Source organism: Sinohyriopsis cumingii, unplaced genomic scaffold, assembly GCF_028554795.1.
Source record: "Sinohyriopsis cumingii isolate HCF-2022 unplaced genomic scaffold, ASM2855479v2 utg001710l, whole genome shotgun sequence".
NCBI classification, from domain to species: domain Eukaryota; kingdom Metazoa; phylum Mollusca; class Bivalvia; order Unionida; family Unionidae; genus Sinohyriopsis; species Sinohyriopsis cumingii.
Window position 1 is genome coordinate 234,221 of NW_028316037.1, and position 19,500 is coordinate 253,720.

Below are 19,500 nucleotides of genomic sequence, written 5' to 3' on the forward strand. Positions count from 1 at the left end.
CTGAAGCAGTGTTAATGCTAAAATATTTACTTGCAAAATATATTGACTGAAAATTATCTCCTCACCTGTCTCCACGTTTAATGATTTAACCGCCTTAGATTCTCTACGTCCACCGGTATTTCCTGATCTGCAATTTTCCCTCTGATTAACGGGCCTTAAATTAGATAATTTATTATTTAGTATGTTTCCGTTAATATGATCAATTACTAGACCATCTTTGATTGGTCCGTTAAAACATTCGAACACGAAACGGTGACAAATAGTTTTTCCCCTTCGGCTTTGCAATGAAGATAACCAAATTGGTTGGCGTTACCAACTATATTTTTTGACTTACAATTTCTAACAACGCCATCGCAAGATGCTTCATAGTTATCAATGACTGGATGCTTTGTGAATGATGGATTCATATAACAATTATTATTTGTCTAAATCAAAATTTGCTTGAAAACCTATTTAGATAATCCTCTTCGGATTTGCTGATTTTGTCACTGGTATTATTTTTTTGTCATAATGTCTTTTAAGTTCTCGATAGCGTTTTGCGCCACAATTTGTGCATAAACGAGTTTTTCCTCGAACTCCAACATCGCATTTTATACAGCGAGTTGGTCCTAAATGACCTTTGTGAATAGACTGTAGATGTTCCCCGCAGAAGTCACTTTTGCATGATTATTACAACAAGTCAGCGAACCGACCATTAACCACTTGCATTGATTCATTATATAATTAGATATTTGTCTAAAATATAACATGAATCAAATATTTGATCTTGACGGAATTGAGCAGACTTTGAATGAGATTGATCCTGCCAACGAGGAATTCTACAAAGATGGAGCATCTCACGTATGGTCAACCTGGAAAACTAGTAATATTGATAATACAATGAATGACGAACAAGCAAAAACAATACTTGAAAGTCTTGGCGATGAAAAATATATTTTTCGAATACAATTTATTGTGCAAACAAATGACCCAGATGTGTGGATAATTCGAGATAAACGTGATCCTATTGTTGGTGGGAAAAAAACTATAATTTTGCATAAAAATTCCAAGCCGGGGTTTTTAACCGGTATCGACAAACCATATTACGATCGATCTTATCCTGCTACCGCCGTTGTTTGTGGTATTTACAAACTAAATGATAAACCTGATATTGAAAATCTTGCTCCGATGAAAATGTCAGTAAAGCTAAATTGTGTGGTGAAACGACTAATAGAGCACTTCACAAAAGCGAAACGAGGAACGGGTTTAACTGATTTGCGACGTGAAAAAATAACATCCTGGGCTGAATCACTTACTGATGGAGCATCTATAAATGATGTTGCTAAGTTATCAGCGAAGTTAAAATTTCCGATAACAGTAAAAACATTATCAGGAGAAATTTTATACTCGTCAGCGAGTAAATCACGAGGACCATCAATCGAAATAATTGATCATAATTGTCATGCTTGGACATCTGAGGTAACGATATTTCCGCAAAATCGTGTCGTTAAATTTTACTCCTCAGAAATGTTTTGATTTTATTCACAAAATAAGTAAATCCGATCCGGTGTCAGTGTGGCTGTTTAAAAGCTGCGAGGAAAGGTATGATCAGTTTGTAAGGCCTAATGGCGAATTATATAGAGATGAATTATTACACGGTACAATGAAAGAATTAGCAGAAAAATACTCAGTAGCTGAACAATTACTAGCTAATTGTTTTACGGTTCCATCAGTTGCTGCTCAGGCTGCCAGGGAAAAAACTCTGTGGAAACCAACGCGAAGTGAGTTTCTTAAAGATGTACAACAAAGTTGTATCGAATATGGACACGGCGGTTTATGGAATACTAAACATAATTGCTCCGATATGATATCTTTTGACATGGTTGCGTGTTGTCCTGGAAGTTTTTTCGGGATGGTCGAGTGTGCTAAATATTTTGCGCAGTTTGGACATCCTAGTAGCGAAATGACACGAGTAGCAATTAATGGTCCGTTGCCAGATTTTCCGTTAACGGGATTCGCTCGTGTAGTATCGTTTGAGTTTGCTAAGGGTCTCCATAGGATTTGTTATATTTGGTTTGGAAAACACTTCTCGGAGCGACGTTGGGTTCATACAGCGTTGTTGCAATATATGCTAGATTCTGCAATATTAACGTCGCTGACAGTTAGTGAGGCAATTATATCATATAAAAAACAAACATCAGTTTGGTTGCCAATGGATCATGATGAGAAAACAGCAAAAGATTTAGGTAGAAAAATAATTGGTAAATTTACCCAAGGCCGCGCGTATGATCATCAACGACATCATTCTAGATTAATTATGGATGATGCTGAATTAGATTTTATAATTGCTGATACTGCTACGAGAAATATATTTTGTAATTGAGAAAATGTTTATTTATCCGATGGAACAACATTAGGTACCGTTGTCAGCTACATCGAATGAGAATCACCGCAATATACTCATTTAAGATCATCGATGTTGGCGTACGTAAGCATAAATTTACTATCAATGATAAATAAATTCCCTTGTGACGCAGTTAGAGTAGCTACTGATTCATTTTATATCGATAGTAAATATTTAGAAACGGTATCAAAATTAACTAGCGATGGTTCATGGGGCACGTGGAGGATCAAGGATGAAAGTATTCTTAGTTATTTTGAATCAGCTGATGTTGAAATTAGCGATAACTATTATCGCGGTGAAATATCAGAAATATCTCTGGCGCCATCTGTGAATGATCTAATATAGCGTTACAAAACAGTATATGTGAATGGGCCCGGTGGTTCAGGTAAAACGACGCGGGTTAAAGAATTATTTAAAAACTCTGACGTGATCGTGCTAACGCCAACACATTGACTAGCGCAAGAAATGAAGCAGCGAGGAGTTAATTCGTGTACTTATCACAGCTTTTTCAAATACAGCGGCGGAACATGGACTTCTTCGCGAATGGTAGAAAAATATATTAATAAAATTATTACTTGGGATGAAATTTGTACTGTTTCATTAGATGTGCTAAAAACATTTCTCGATTGGTTATTGTTAAAAAATACTGCCGTGATAATGTGCGGCGATCACGGTCAACCTAACCCTGTTGATGGGAAGTCTCCCCATGGTTTGCTGAGAAATTTTGTTGATTATTATGAGAAAGTTGATACCGATTACAGATCACTTGATGAAAAATTAAGTGAGTTTAAAAAATTAATTCGATTACAACCAAATAAAATTCAGTGCAATGTAATGAGAGAAGTAATTTCAGAAACATCTATAATGGATTTTTTTAAATAAATGGAAACCAAGTGATTTAATAGTTGCCAGCAGAAAAATAGTCAGAGATATGCTTCAACGGGAATTATTTCAACTACAACGAGAGAAATTTCCTATGTTACCGGTACCGTTATGTTATCGACCAGCAGATACGCGACGACAATGTATTGAGGTTGATGTACCGGGACAAGGAAAAAAGAATTTGGTGTTAAATGATACTGTTACCGTTGATATTAATTTCGTTGAGGAAGCACTAAGCGCGGATAAATCTCCGTGGACGCTAGGATATGTAATGACAATTCACTCGTCGCAAGGATTAAAAATTCCTGATACAGTTGTTTTGATTGCTGATGATCGCATAGAATGGTCAAATTTAGTTTATTTAGCTGTGTCTAGAGTTAGAAAACTATCTCAATTGAGACGAATTATTTTAGATTCGCTGATAATCGATGACAAAACCTGCGATGACACAATAAAGAAAATATTATCCAACTATAAACAATTTGATAAAAAAAATAATTACAAATTTGACTTAGATGTTGAGTTTGTAATGTCACTGAAACAACAACAAAATAATCATTGCTCGGGTTGTAATTGTATAATCTTATGGGAATATCGAAAAAATGATTCAAGACAGTTTACGGTTGACAGAAAAGACAATAAATACGGTCATACACGAGAAAATGTCACGTTGGCGTGCTTGGAGTGTAATAGACGTGTTACCGAAGCGATTTAGGGGGTAAATGAGTATCTGAGGGAATTACTTGTAATTCTTCACGGGTAAAACCGCGTTGAGGAGCATTTGAATCAAGTACATAAATTGCTGGTCTACCGGTTGATCTTGTCACGGTAGATATTTCATGTGTTGTAATACTCCAAATAGGATCAGTTGCTCTTTTTCTGCCACCTTCAAGTTCACCTGGTTTATATTAATATCTTACGATGATATTGCCTAAAACTGGCTGTGTTTATTGGCATAATTGTTTTTGTAATCGCGATAGACGGTTTCATATTTATCGCTCGTGTTGGTTCACTATTTATCGTTGATATCACATTTGGTAATCTTTCGGCCTGCTCATATGATCTTGAATCCTGAATAAATTCCCTTGCATACTAATATCAAAATAATCTCTCGGCGAGTGTTTTATTAAATCGCTGAACAATAGCCTGATCACGGTGAATTCCAGTGAGTCCTTATCGTACTTTAACGTTGTTTTTTTGTTTCATTAAAAATGATACCGCACCTAAAAACTCTCTGCCAGGATCAACCTGAAGTACATTTGGCCATTTTAAAGGTCCTCGTTGATAAATTTTATTAAACGCATCTGCAACGTCAACGGCAGTTTTTCCTGTTAGCGGCTTTGCTTCTTTATATCTACTTGCAATATCAACTACCGTTAGTATGTATATTTTAGACCAATAATATCGTGGGGCAAAAATATTATATCGGCTTGATGAACCTCATTAGGAACACTAACGTCAAAATGCTCAAAAGGGATTTGTTTTGGCGGTGGTAAATAAATTTGCCATACTGTCTGTTTGGATAACCATGATGCAGCAGTAGGAATCTTTACTCGAGCAGCTTTAGCAAGTTTATTAATTGCTGATTTACCTTTCCAAAATCCAGCCGGAGAATAATAAATCGACTCCATAATATTAATTACCAGCACCTAACGCTAATTTACCTTTCATCGCTGATTTTGTTAACCAACTTGCTAATCTTTCTGTGATAAATTTACCAGGAATAGAATTTAACGCATGAATCAATTTTACATCTCCGAGATGCCTTTGTTGTATATCGTTGCTTCGATAAGCAATATCATGAATATAACATGCTCTGTCTATGGCATTTATCGAATTCTCGTTTAATTTTGGTTGATCTTCATTGTCGAATGTAATATCGAGTCGGGTTCCAGGGCCGCAATAATTATATTCGGGAAGATGTTTTTCTCCAGGATATTTAGCCCAGGGAACTTCTGGCAATTTTGCTAATTTTGCGGCGATATCACCTCCGTAAGTATTTTTTTATGAATCTAATCTTTTTGTGTCACAAACAGCACATTTATCGGTAATAGCTGGTCTGTTATTTTTTGTTGTAACTGTAGTTGGATCAAGTTGATGTGCGTGATTACATTTTACACAATATAAATCCATAATATATTTATATCATGAATGTAATTAATTCTTCCGCTACAAAAAAAACAGGAACCAATTAAACACCATGCTGCGTTGCCAAATTCTATTAGAATGATAATAATAGGTCCATCTGGTAGTGGAAAAACTCAATTGTTGCTTAATTTGATAATGAGATGGCTAAAATGGGATAAATTATATTTAGTTGCACCGTCTGTTGATGACCAGCGATGTTATGAAGTACTAAAAGATTTTAATGAAAATGTGTCACTGTTAAATGAGCGCGGTGATATTATTGAATTTATCACTGATACTATTGATGCACCATCAGTTGATGATCTCGACGGGAGTATTAATAATTTAGTTGTGTACGATGACGTGATGTTAGACAAACAATCAAATCCTGCAAGGATATTTTCTCGAGGCAGACATAAAGACACTGACGTTATTTATGTTACTCAACGGTATACACAGATTCCAAAAGTAATTAGAGATAATTGCAATATTTTAGCTGTATTTAACGGCGTTGACACGCACACGTTGAGAAATATTGACCAAACTTGGTGCAATGGTGACATGGATATTATTAAATTTAAAAACTTATTTAGTCATGCTCAGTCAACTCCACATGGATTTGTAACGATAAATTTGCATGATCCACGAACATGATATCGGATTGGTCTTGACAAAATATTTTAAAATAATCTCACCACGACAGGGACATGGATGGACCATCCCAAGGTTGGGTCATATACATGACTGATACAAATTTAATACCCTAAGGAAGCCCTTTATTTGGCGAATAAAGACTTTTACAAAAGATTTTTTCGCAGGAACCTTTTATTCATGGGAAAAAACTTGATTTGTCTGTCCTTGTTGCTGCATAAAGAATCATGTATCGGTATGGTCTCATATGTGTGTAATGCAATTTTAATACCCTAAAAAAGCCTTTTATTTAGGAAATAAAGACTTTTACAAAAGATTTTTTCGCAGGAACCTTTATTCATGAAAAAACGTTGGTCTGTCCGCCCTCTCTGCTGCTATCCTTCTGTATATTCATCAGGACATCTTTTTGCAAGTTCTTGAGTAGATACCAATGCACAATTTGGCCAAATATCATTCTTTTCGGATATATCTGGTATGTATGTAATCAAGCCAAATTAAGAAATATGCTGGTATATTTATATTATTGTTTGATTGTCTGCTTTATACATTTGGTATACTGTTTGTATATTTACTTTACATGTTGTGTTGAATATAATGTAAACAATTCAATTATACAATTAAGACATAAAGAAATAAATTTCAGCAACACTTTATTTGTAAGTCTTTTGTACTAATATATCCATTGGATTAAATATGTTTCAAATTAACTTGGAATCTTCCATGCATGAAAATCCAGTGTTTTTGTTCGTGAAAAATTATATCAAATAGCCTTTAAAAAGTGGAGAAATGACGCATTATCGGAAAAAACTCTTTAAAATATTGATTTTTCCAAACGATATTCAAAAATGAGTTGACAAGTGTTCCGGTAGACACTAAGTGATTAGTCATTGATGGCACTGAGATGACTAGTGATCCGGTAGACATTTAGTCAGTAGAGTGATTGATGGCACTAAGATGACTAGTGATCCGGTAGACATTTAGTCAGTACAATTATTGATGGCACTAAGATGACCAGTGATCTGGTAGACATTGGATCAGTACAGTCATTGATATCACTGAGATGGTTAGTGCTCCTGTAGACATTGGGTCAGTATAGTCATTCATGGCACTGAGATGACTAGTGCTCCAGTAGACATTTAGTCAGTACAGTCATTGATGGCACAGAGATGACAAATGACCGGGCTGATATTAAGTCAAAACAGTGTCCGATTACTGTACGACAAATATTAACCTAGTAGATATTAAGTCAGTATGGTCACCGATGGCGAAATATAAAGAAACAACTGGAGGAATACAAACCTATTTGTTCACATAAATATACCCCTAACTCTCTTGCATCACACTCCTTCCCTATAATGGAGATGAATCTATGGAGCAAAAAAGCGACCCACTGCTCCGAAAACAGTGTGTACAATGATTGTCCAGCATGCATATTTTTTGATGATAACCACAATATCTGCTAAGCTTCACAGCACTGTCACAAAACTGCAAGAAAACAACCAATCCGATCAACAGTGGTCACCCAAAGGAAATAGCCAAACTGACCTATATTCGCACGTGTCCTCTGTATGCCGGTTCACACCTTCAACTTGTTCTTATTTCTTGAATAATATACATTGAATATTCTTGCTATTATTATAATTATTACATGTATTTTTATCAACAGATTGAGTTACGTGCACTAGTCAACAATTATAAAATACATATGTAAATGTGTTGTCACATACACTTAGGTTGCAAACAACATTACTGTAACCGATTCACATTAACCTATCATCTAATTTAAATCATTAGCAATCGGTCAACAAATGTCCCTGCTCACAGTTTTTGGGGAAAAATGACAAAACGCCAAGTTGTTTTATTAGCCTTTGAAGCACTTCAGCACACGCGAAAAAGTATATAGATTACCAGTTATTCAACCCGCCGAGATCATAACATAGACGGTTTATGTAAAAGGCATCAGATGACGAAGGAATTAAAAAAGCCTTATTTTGCTGTTGTCAATAACATGTGAACAGATATATTTGCTATCTTTATGCACAAGTTTTATAATATTGAATGTCCCTGACCCTAACGAAAAGGGATATAACTAGTATTTCTCGTCAGAGATGGATTTTGTCAACAGAGGCAGCTTTCATTCACAGACAAGTAGATGAATATATTGACCTATGCACGCCAAACTAGTACACATTTCCTCAAATTATATTACTTATTCATATAAATGATATTAGCTCAAATCGTAATGTTTAGCAGACTTTGAAAAAAAGCTGACGGAATATCAAAGCACCAAGATTAAATAAAGTCTTCAAATGGACAAAACTGGAAAAGGGGTGAAATAGAAATTATTACCTACTCTACTATATATATGCTTTTATTACCGACTCATTAAGGCTGTCAACAATTAATAGAACCCTTTAGAACCCTATTTCTAAATATTAACATCCGAACCTTCTGACATTATTATGATCTGGTCTCAGTAGCTAAGAATAACAACTGTTTTCTTCAAGTGTAATTAATTTTGCTAAGTAATAAAATATCCAAACGATCAAACATTAAATTGTCGACACTTTTAGTATTTCATACGGCTAGACATATAAATAAATGACGCTAACTGAGGTTAAAACAACAAGAATATGTAACATCTAAGAAATTTATAAACTGTATGCAACATCAAGCGAACACTTTAAGTGCAATTTAGTAACTGTTGTTGTCAATATATGTATTTCATGACAATAAAGCAGCTCCTGTAGATGCAGTGAAAAACAAATAATTGATAATTCGCTACACAAGTTATCAACTTTATTCCGCTTTTTTAAAACATCCACTCATTCACGAATTAGGATAAAATTATAACTTCTATTAAATTATTTTCCTTACATACCAATTTAATCCAGAAAGGTTGATTTGGCGTTCGACACAAATGTTCAATAACTATTTACGTTTTAAAAATCCATATTGAAACCTTGTAGATCTTTCAAGTGACACCCTCTAGTTTGAAATTTAGGGCTGTTCCAGTAAAACATATACCCCGGGGAAAGGCACTTTCAAATTCAACCAACCCACAACAGAAGCAATTTAAAAAAATTATGATCCACCGTCAGATATGTTTTAATCGAAAAACACTGCCCCCTACAGAAGTATATTTTTTAACATAATTTATGGCTATAGATTAGTGGGCGATAGAAGCGATTTTAATATAGGGTTGGGGACAGAAGCGATTTAAATGACAGCTGGCTGGAGGAAATCTACTGAATTCTTATAGATCATATAATCTACTGCATATTTGTATTTGTATTCATTCATTATAATCAATCTTTTGTCCTTTTGTTTGTTTGTCTGTCAGCCAAGTATGTCTCGGATACTGTGAAATCACAAATTTTCATGGTGGCCTATTATTTGTAGATGTCATTGATCAGTCCCTTAATACCTACTAATTTAACATCCATGAATACAGATTTTATAATAGATATTTATATTCTAATACAGAAATTATGAATTTGTATCCTTATTAAACTGTGTGTTTACTAAAGTGATCACTATGTCTTGCTATTTTTCTTTGTTCTCAGGCTTGCTGCTTTTGATTAGAATAGTAGTTAAATCTTGTATTGCTTTAAATGTGTGGTCAGATGCTATGAATCCTTGTTATTACTTTTTTGAATAAATGTTTTGGTAAACTTATAATACATGATTTGTCAGAAGAAGAAAAAATACATTAACGCCTGTGGAAGTGATGTTGCATTATTTCTGTCTACTGTTACGCTATATCATTTCTTGTAAGAACATCTTTTTCAGTTACCGATGTCTTATTTGTATGCCTTGTTGCAAGACTAATATAAAGTTATAAAACAAATATAGCAAGTCAAACATTTTTTATATCATAAGTTAGATTTTAAAAATGGATGAAAGTCAAGGAATCAGTTTTCCCAGAGTACTCATAAAATCAATGTCATTGCAGTTAACTGTATTGTCAACAGCAGCATCATCATCACTGATGGCCTAGCAGTAACATTCTGTACTTACAATCCAGTTGTCACAGGTTATATCTCCCACTTCTAGTCCTACATATGAGACATACATATGGCCTGATGGGCTTTGTGATTACTTCCTCCAATGTGTAAACAGGAATGTTGCCAGTTACTTGTGGAAGGTCAGTGGTTCTACATAAGTGGTGTTTGGTGTCTCAAAAGGACTTGGATTTTCTTCAGCGATAAAACTGGCTGCCAAATATAGATTCTCTTCATCTGCAAATGGTGTTAAAGCCATAATGATCTACCGAAACCCGAGATCTCATATCTAAATGACTTTGGTTGTTGGAGATAAACGTCAGATCAACAGAGGCTCCATGTGCCCATGTGTACTAAGATGTTTGCTTTTACATCACTTGCAGATCTCACAGAGTGAGTTTGTGTCATAGATCAACCAATTTAGGTTGGTGGTCTTTCGGGGTTCTTCATCCAACTAATATATTGTTTAAAAAACTCCAAAAAATCAAATCAAACCAAACTAAATCAACCAACTAATCAACTGTGGCAACAGCAGCAAAGGTACTAGTCAATCATTTTTGCCACAGCTGTATGAGTTTATAACTTCTCACTCGAGTAATTTTTGTAGACCTTTGAATTTCGTCAATTATGCCTTTCTGACTGTTACCTAAGCAGCGGTCTCGGAAACGCTTACTAACGCCTTAGCCCGGTTAGTTCTAGTGTTGTAGCGAAATGTATTCATCAAGACATCAGTAGCTAGGCCTAGTTTTGATATCAATTACGTTGACAAACAAACTCTTGCCCATTCACAACCACGTTTTGATAGCTGATTGACCATTAACCCTTTTCCGAGTAAGGTAGCAACTATCAATTTACTGCATGATATCCTTTGATGATAAAAACATACAAACTTGTGTTTTAAGATCAGAATCGGTGATTTGGATATATATTAACTGCCTCTTGTACACTATTTCATCATAAAATTAGTTTGAAACTGTAAGTGAACCAGAAGGCCTTAAGGGAAATAATGGCAGACTTCGCTAAGTCTGGGATGTACCAGTTTATTAGATTGTCTGTTTTCGTAAATCATCGGGCAAATATATTCGGAAAGATATACAAATCATTGACAACAAAGCCTAGGCATTATTTTATTAAAGATTTAACTTTAAAATTCAAATTATGTAGGTCAGAAACGTATGGGACAATGATATATTGTGGAATTCGCGAGATACCCTTTATGGTCTAAGCTGTTTTCTGACTTGACACGTATTTGCGAAAATACGGAAATAAACAGCAAATCAGATACTATTTAACCATTGCCTAAAATTACTACAATTACGTAGACAAATAAATAAACCATAAATTTGTCAATGGACTGTTGTAATGAAGCTATATTAAAGTGAGTGATTACATTACGAAAACCTCTCCATCTAAAAATAGATGCACTTACGTCGGTGTTAATTCTATAGGAAAGGAGGGACTGCAACGTTTGATGGTGGGACTCTTGTTTTTACCAACATGGGAGTCCTGGACTACTAGTTTTAAAATTCTAGCAAGACCTCTCCTAAAAGTCATCATCAGTTGGTACAAATGGATTTTTCATGGTGAGCATATGAGATGGAAGAGTCTTGAGCAATCCTGCATCACACACTGCCGAAAAGTTTACATTTTAGCTCACTTAAATTTTCTCTAACAATGTTCATTGTTCCAACTAGAACTGTTATAACTTATTCAAGCTATATTCAACAATATCAGGAGATATGCATCTGTAATAAATATTTGTAACAAAGTATGAGAATGCATCAATGTTTTGCAATGATGCTTTTGAACTGAGCAACAACCACAATCAACAAACCAAGAAATAAAAGTATTCACATGTCTCAGGCAAAAGTAGTGTATACTCATAATCTGCCAAAAGATTTTTCAATTTTTAAATTTGCCAAATATTTTTCCAACTTTACTGATTCAGTCGACATATCACCAGAATGGACAGAAACAGACCAGAACAGATATAACCAGAAGGTTAAAATCGACTTGATACATCTTTTAAGTAGCTAAATTCATATTGGTTTAGTTAACTGTATACCCTTTAATGTCTTACTTTTGATGCAATTTCTTACTGAAGCTGAGAAAATGATGTTGCTCACATCAAAAGAGAGGCACACTTCTACTCATTATTGTTTTTATTATACTTCTCCATTCCAGCCTGTTCTTATGATCTTGTCCCCTCCCCCCACATACTGTTTGTCTTGTTTATGATATGTATCTAAATTTCTCACTTTTCCTACTACTATACAAATATTCTGTGAATATGCATATCGGTGTGAAACGCAACGAGGAGACTAAGTCCAAGATTGAAAACCTTTTTCTTTTTGGATGTATTCTGCTTGAATTTCAAATTTCTGCACAAAACTCAAGAGTTCATGACTCTCTGTACTAATTCAGTTCCCACTGTAAACCTGTGAAAACACCATGATATTAAAATTCAATAACTTAAAATTGCAAGTGCTCATGATCAAATTTGTATCAGTATAGACACATCTATGACGACAGCGTTTGTGAAAAGAAAACCATAACAGCTGCACCATTTTCTGGATCAACACAATTTGAAATGTGTGATTTCAATATTGCACCAAAGAGTCAGCTGCTGATTTCAGTAATGAGCCGTCCAAACACAGGTCTGTAAAGGGACGGAAATTATGTTTATAAAACAATGTCCCTCACTTTTTTCAGTTACAAGTAGGACAAGCTCTCAAAAGATTCCTTTTACTAAAATCTTACTTTCATGATCAACCAATCAGGGACAGTCAAACCCATATATACTCTATTTTTTCTTCACTAATTTATAGTATGGTTCTCGTTCTTTTCACATCTGTAGTAATGTGAGTCCTTTAACAACTTTCAATGGTTGTAAGCCTTTTTCGACTATGCTGACTGCACACACTGTAAGATAATGTTCAAGTGACAGAAATACCATGGGATACCCAGAGACCAGTAAAATCAAATAGAATAGTCAGGTTACCTCCCCTGCAGGGAGGCTGCCAGGGTTTCAGGATTTACTCTCAGTTTTGTGTGTGTGTGATCTCCAATTAGGAAGTGGTGGCGGGAGGAATAGCCATTATTAAATATCTCCGTAACACTTAAATATCTGTCACTCTTTCTTACTGTTCCCCTCTGATAAGGCTCTACTGAAAACAAAATTCTCGAAGAGATGTCATCTCTAGTTGTATAGCGATTATTACTGTGATGTCACAGGACATGGTCACTTGGTCGTGGTGAGGTCTTGGTTGGGATGGCAGAAAGACCATTGGCTTACTCCATATTTAACAGCTAATTACGATGTTGTCAAAAGAATTAAAAAATTTCTAACAATTCAGTTGGACTCGAATACATGATTCATAGTCAATGAACAGGTTCTAAAATTGATGTGTTTATTTTGGAGCTATGTTCCTCCATCACATTCAAGATTTGGATATACCAAAGGTGAAATTAGAACAGTTGCATCACAAATTCCTATCATGGCTACTTCAAATATTATTTAATGTGAGACTTTAATGCCAGAACTCGTAGTTTCAGTGATATTTGGGTTTTAAAAATGTTAATTTCTTTTCAAACAACTCAATTTGGTGCAGATTACATTGTTTTTTAATGATACTGTGAGAATTCTTGATGTGTAAAAATTGCTCAAGAAACGAACAACATCAGATCAGAAAATTACTGCCACTGGGAAATACTGATAGGAATATACAGAAAAAATGATATTATTATTTAAGTAGAATATGTGGTGACAATACAAGCGCTAGTTGTACAACTTTGCAAAATACATCTTGTACAACTATTCTGTTGTTTCTAACAACACAGTAATATGGCAATAATTTCTGCCCACTTTTTACCTTAGTCCCGTGACTAATAGTTTTAGATTTTACAACACTAAGCACAATTTACCTTTTGACAATAACACATCATTACAAATATTTAGATTGCAAGAAAATAGAAGTTGCAATTTTATTAAAAGCACTGGTACCAGTAAGACTAAATGAGATGGCAAAGATCAAGAGATTAGTAGTGTAACAAAGAATTCATATATCAGAATGACATCAAGTATTTTTTCATCAATTTCATCATTAGTTAATGACACTGCTTCAAAATGTAGTGTACTAGATAACAGACATTTATATTTATCCAATTTGTAATACGAATACCAAGTGATGGCTTGGAACCAAGTGCCAAAAGGTCTGCAGAAAATACCACCATGATCAAAATATGCATAGCAAGAACCGAACACAAACAGGAAAAATTTCATCCATCTTGCTTTGAGTTTACAAAGATCAGTCAGTCTCTTATGTTTAATATCATTTAATTTTTGCACATAGAGAGCATGTACTTCATTTGGTCATACATCCGCATGAAATAAAAGTTTGTATCTGTATTCTTTTGTTGCCATAGTGGTTCTGCCAACTAGAGATCTACACACACTTAATTGTATTGTATGGGGACTCCTGATGTTCCCTATGGGCATTAATTTGTTGATTGTTTCTGAATTTAATATGATCCTCCTCCTCTGTGTACGAATATTATTATGCACTGTGAACTCCTTTCATTGCCTGCTGTCTGAAACGCATATGCATAACTAGCTTGAACAAGTTACTGTTCTTTATGGTTGTGCAATTTCAAACATCTCACAGGCATGGCCCCATGTGTATTCTCTCTTGGATATCTCTGTTCCAAAAGAAAAGTTTTGAGCTAGAGGTGTCGTTAGGATTTTAAAACTAAGAGTGAATGGCTCCCACTTTGGTAAAAATATGAGTCCCACCAGCAAAAGCTGCAGTCCCCTCCCAGGAAACTATGCAAATTATAAGAACTAATGGTTGGCATAGAGTTTAATTTCTACATTCTTTATAACACTGACATAGCTCTTGTTTGTCCATCAGAGTGAGTCTGAATTTTTTCCATCCAATGAAAATCTTATTCTAAGCACTAAGCTAACCATCACACACGTTCTTACACTTGGCTACTGTCCCTTCCAAACTACCAGTTCTAGCAACTTTAGCACTCTCCTGAATCTCATTAAATCTTCGTCAGTTTGCCGTTGAACCCCAAAATACTCATTCAAGTTTAAATCTCAACAAGTCATGATTCCGAGGTCACGTGCACTGCTTATTCCGTTACATTTGGAAATGAATACAATAAGGAAAGCTAAAGATGTTTATTTGATGTACTGTTATAAATGACCATATGGTCATCTCTGGGTCATTCTACCTCTGAATTCAAGCACTGTAAATATCAGTCGATTATCCCACCCAGCTACCAGCCAAAGCCTTTGATCTTGCCGCTCAGCTATTGCAGCATGTTCATTTAAAGTACTCTTATCATGGTGACGACTGGAGGGGGGGGGGGGGGCTTTCAGCCACTAAATTCTGTCAATAAATTTAGCAATAAATTATCTTACAGAAGAGCAATTGTTTGTAAAATGTTTAGGTTCATCGTCGATAGGAACTGTATCCAAAAGGAAACCTTTGTCATCCCTGACAATGTACCTACTCTTGTCTAACCATGATACGTTTCGAACTGGAAAGGAACAATATCTCCACGCAATGCACAACATTGTATCCGACTCAGATCATGGTTTCAAAAACACTGTATAGTCCCCTATACAAAACACAGTATAGTGGATTCCAACATGAAAACTTATTTTAGAGGACTTTTGTTTAGCTAACATCATGTCAATTATAATCGAAGATACGTTCCTTTCTTATTGCATATAAACAAATGCGTCATCGATCCTCTGTCTTGTCCGGCTATTGTTTAGTTCTAAAACAGAATTAAGTGGCGTAAGAAGAAAAATATCTGAACCTGAAGGAATTTATTAACTAGATCAATTTCAATAGCTCGTCATGGCAAACCCCAAGATTTCTACTGCGTACTAACATCTTCCTGCTCCATAGCACACATCTGCTCAATGACAATGACCCATTGTCAAGCAAATGTTTCCTTGAAAACATACAAATACAGCTCAATTCCGAGAAGCATACATGTCCAAGTCTAACAATGGTACGTCTAGAATTTAAAGTGATGCCGTCACAAAAACAAATTCTGACTTCCGATTCTTGCTACGGTCCCAATAAGTGTAAGAAGTATTAAAATAGGTTTTAACTTACCTTCGAGTGCACCCTCTTTACATTATTTTTCCCAATCGAATCTTTCTTCTTATGCACCATGTGATTGTCTTTACATATAGTTTGCCATTTGAATAAACAATATGAGATTCGACAAAAGTTCACTAATACATAACATAATGGTCCAAACATGATATTAATGCATAAAAATAGTTCGAAGTAATAATTAGGTATAAAAAACCCCTGTAAATATTTAGCTCCACCATAAACCTAGTCTTAATACGGTTTTCCCTTTCTTTATATCACTGCACAATGAATTCGATTCCTTCCTTTAGTTCTTTCAATGAATAATAATTGGATGTTTTAATTATATAATGTACATTCCTTCTTTGATTGCGTATAGTGGTTTGGTTACAGCAATATTAGAAAATGGGTCAAGGAACACATACCCTAGAATGAAGCCGAATATCGGATCCAACAGTAACCAACATTACCAGAGACCATACTGTGTATAACCGCTGATAAGTCGAGTACAACCGCACGCACCTAAAAATGCCGTCACATGATGAGCTAGTATATCATGGTCTTTAGTGTTTATTCTCTTGATTATTTTGAACAACTGCATAGACCTAGATCTGCTAGGCATTATTTGATGGTAAATCTGGGTCTCTGCAGTTTGCAGTTGAACTCGACCTTAAGCTAGTATTTTTGGTACGTGCCCACGTTTTAAAATGATTCTTCTAGAATGTAAAATGATGTAAAAACAAGACAACAATGTCTGACCTCCAGTAATTTTCATAGTAAGAACCATTGAAACAAATTTTAATATACGTATCTCTCCACTTTTTACATTTGAAATATATGTATCTACATAATATTCTAAAAACCTTTTGAAAAGTATTCCCTAACTTTTTTGGTTTAAAAAATTTACTTCATGGGCTAACAAGTGCGACGGTACGATTGAATGAGCCGAGTTCTGAGTTGGTATAATACATGTGGAAAATAATTTTGCTTTGCAGACTAACATACATTTTTTGTATATGTAATTCATTGGAACTATTTTGTCTGGTTGATTTTAGATACACGTTCGGTTATTTTGCGAGAAACTCAGTTGTCGTGTTAACTAAAATGTTGCGACAAGATATTTATTTTAAATCAGGTCTGGTCAATATACTTTCCTAAAGGTCGATAATACACTCTCACGTCTATTTATTTCTAATGCATTAATGAGACGGGTAGAGAGGCTGTTTTTATATGTTCATATGCATGTTTATACATTATATAGAACATTAATTTCTGTCTAAACAAGTAAAAGGTATTGGCAATTAATTGAGATTTCCTGCTATCAAACACCGAAAGATTTGGCCCAAAAGATTATCTTTCGTGTTAGAAGCTAGCTCTGCAAAGGAACGTGCTTTCAGGAATTGATTCCTTGATACGTGTAGTAGATAAGACTGAATAATAACAAATAATCAGTTAAATCAATTTAGTATATAATACTGTACAAGTACGAATCACCAGAAAATATTGTTTCTTCCAAGCTCATATTGCAAAGCATGACAAGACAATCTCCCGATCTGCGGATGCTCATGGATTTATTACTAATAATGGAATAGATACCTCAGACAATCGGGGTATGGAAGTGATGTTGGTTGAGAGCGAGGTTGATAGATTAACAAAGCATTGTATCGTTACATTCTTTGAAAATATATAGCTCCATTCTATTTTCAAAGTGCCATACAATTAACGAACAAACGCTTAAGAGGCATTCAATCCCCATAGTCAGATAACACATTAGGCAAAGTAAAATAACGTTTCCTTTAGATATAGAAGCCCTCCTATATAATGACTGCATCAATAAACTTTATATATGAAAATAATAACTTTCGAAACCAATGTTGTGCTCAAGACGAGGTAAGAATAGATGCCCCCATATTGGTTTCGAGTCCTCTTCCTCAACGTTCTTTTTAGATAAAATAGACCTCTTATATAAAACAATATACAGGCATCAGACCACTAAAATACGAGACAAACAACACTCCTTAGAGCATTTACATATAATCGACTTTGATGATAAAGACGTTAATATCAATATTTAATATTCTATGTATCTTAAAAGCCTGGAAGGTTGTGAAATCTAGTGCTTACTTCTCTACCGAGTATTGTGGTTTCGAAAGACAAAATGGTTGCCAGACTATGTATCTGTTCACAGCTCTATTTCTTGCCTGATACTGCAGATGTTTTCGATTCTAAAAGAATGTCATTTTTCTACAATACTTGATACCCCTGTGTCTTGTTTCAATGAGGATAAACCATTCATGGAGGGGGAAGGCATAGAGTATTAAAACCTTTCAAAGTACGAAGCAGTTATAGAACTTGGTTGCGACAATGACATAAGGATATGAAAAAGGTAGACACAAATTATTCGTATAATTCCAATTGAATGTTTCACTAAATTACATGCTACAACTGCTAAATTAACACAGAACAATTTAAGGCTGTTGCCATTGCTCATTGAAGATTTGTCATAGGTAATTCCAATTGGATACCTGTTTTTAGGTACCAAATGTAAATTATTCCCATGAATACTAAAATAGTTCTATGTATATTGATTTAATCAACGCGTGCTTTGCGCCAAGTTTATTTCGTCCATTAAGCGTTAAATTATGAATTTGTCCATAATTTCACATAAATTTATTTCAATTCAGTGACGTTCAGTCTGTAACAAATATACACCAGGTGAAGTGCTCTCTCACATTTTAAGCTTATGTTATTATTTCCTAAGATGCTTAATTTAAACATTTCGCAATGACCAAAGGTTGATACATAAATCAAACTTTCTAACTAAAAACGAACATCATTAGCACAATGATGAAATTCTTGAGTAAAATTAATAAAAGAAATCTAGATTTATTATTAAAAAATGTACTGCAACCAGAAAGTTTGTTATCAATAATTTTATTTTTTGCACCGTTAAAAGCTGTTAATGTTCATTAAGTGTGCATAACCTACCAATTTTATATTGCTATGCATCAGTTGTTTTGTTGAAAGATCTGTTTTACAAATGTGCGTCTGGATATACTGACGGTTAGATCATGTACCTGGGAATGGATAGAAAGACAGACAAGCCTAAATGAAAATGTCCGTGCTGCAAGAAGGTTCTAGTGTAATTAGCAATTTACTGAGTAAATTATTGTAGAATATATTATTACAGAACGAAACCCAAAGCAACGCATTTACCATGTTATATGAGTGACATCATGTTAGGTAATTGAATAGAAAGACAATACAACTTTGATGAAGCAGAATGTACGAAGTGTAGTAGTTAGCTTAGTATTCAAAACCAAGTTATTTAGAG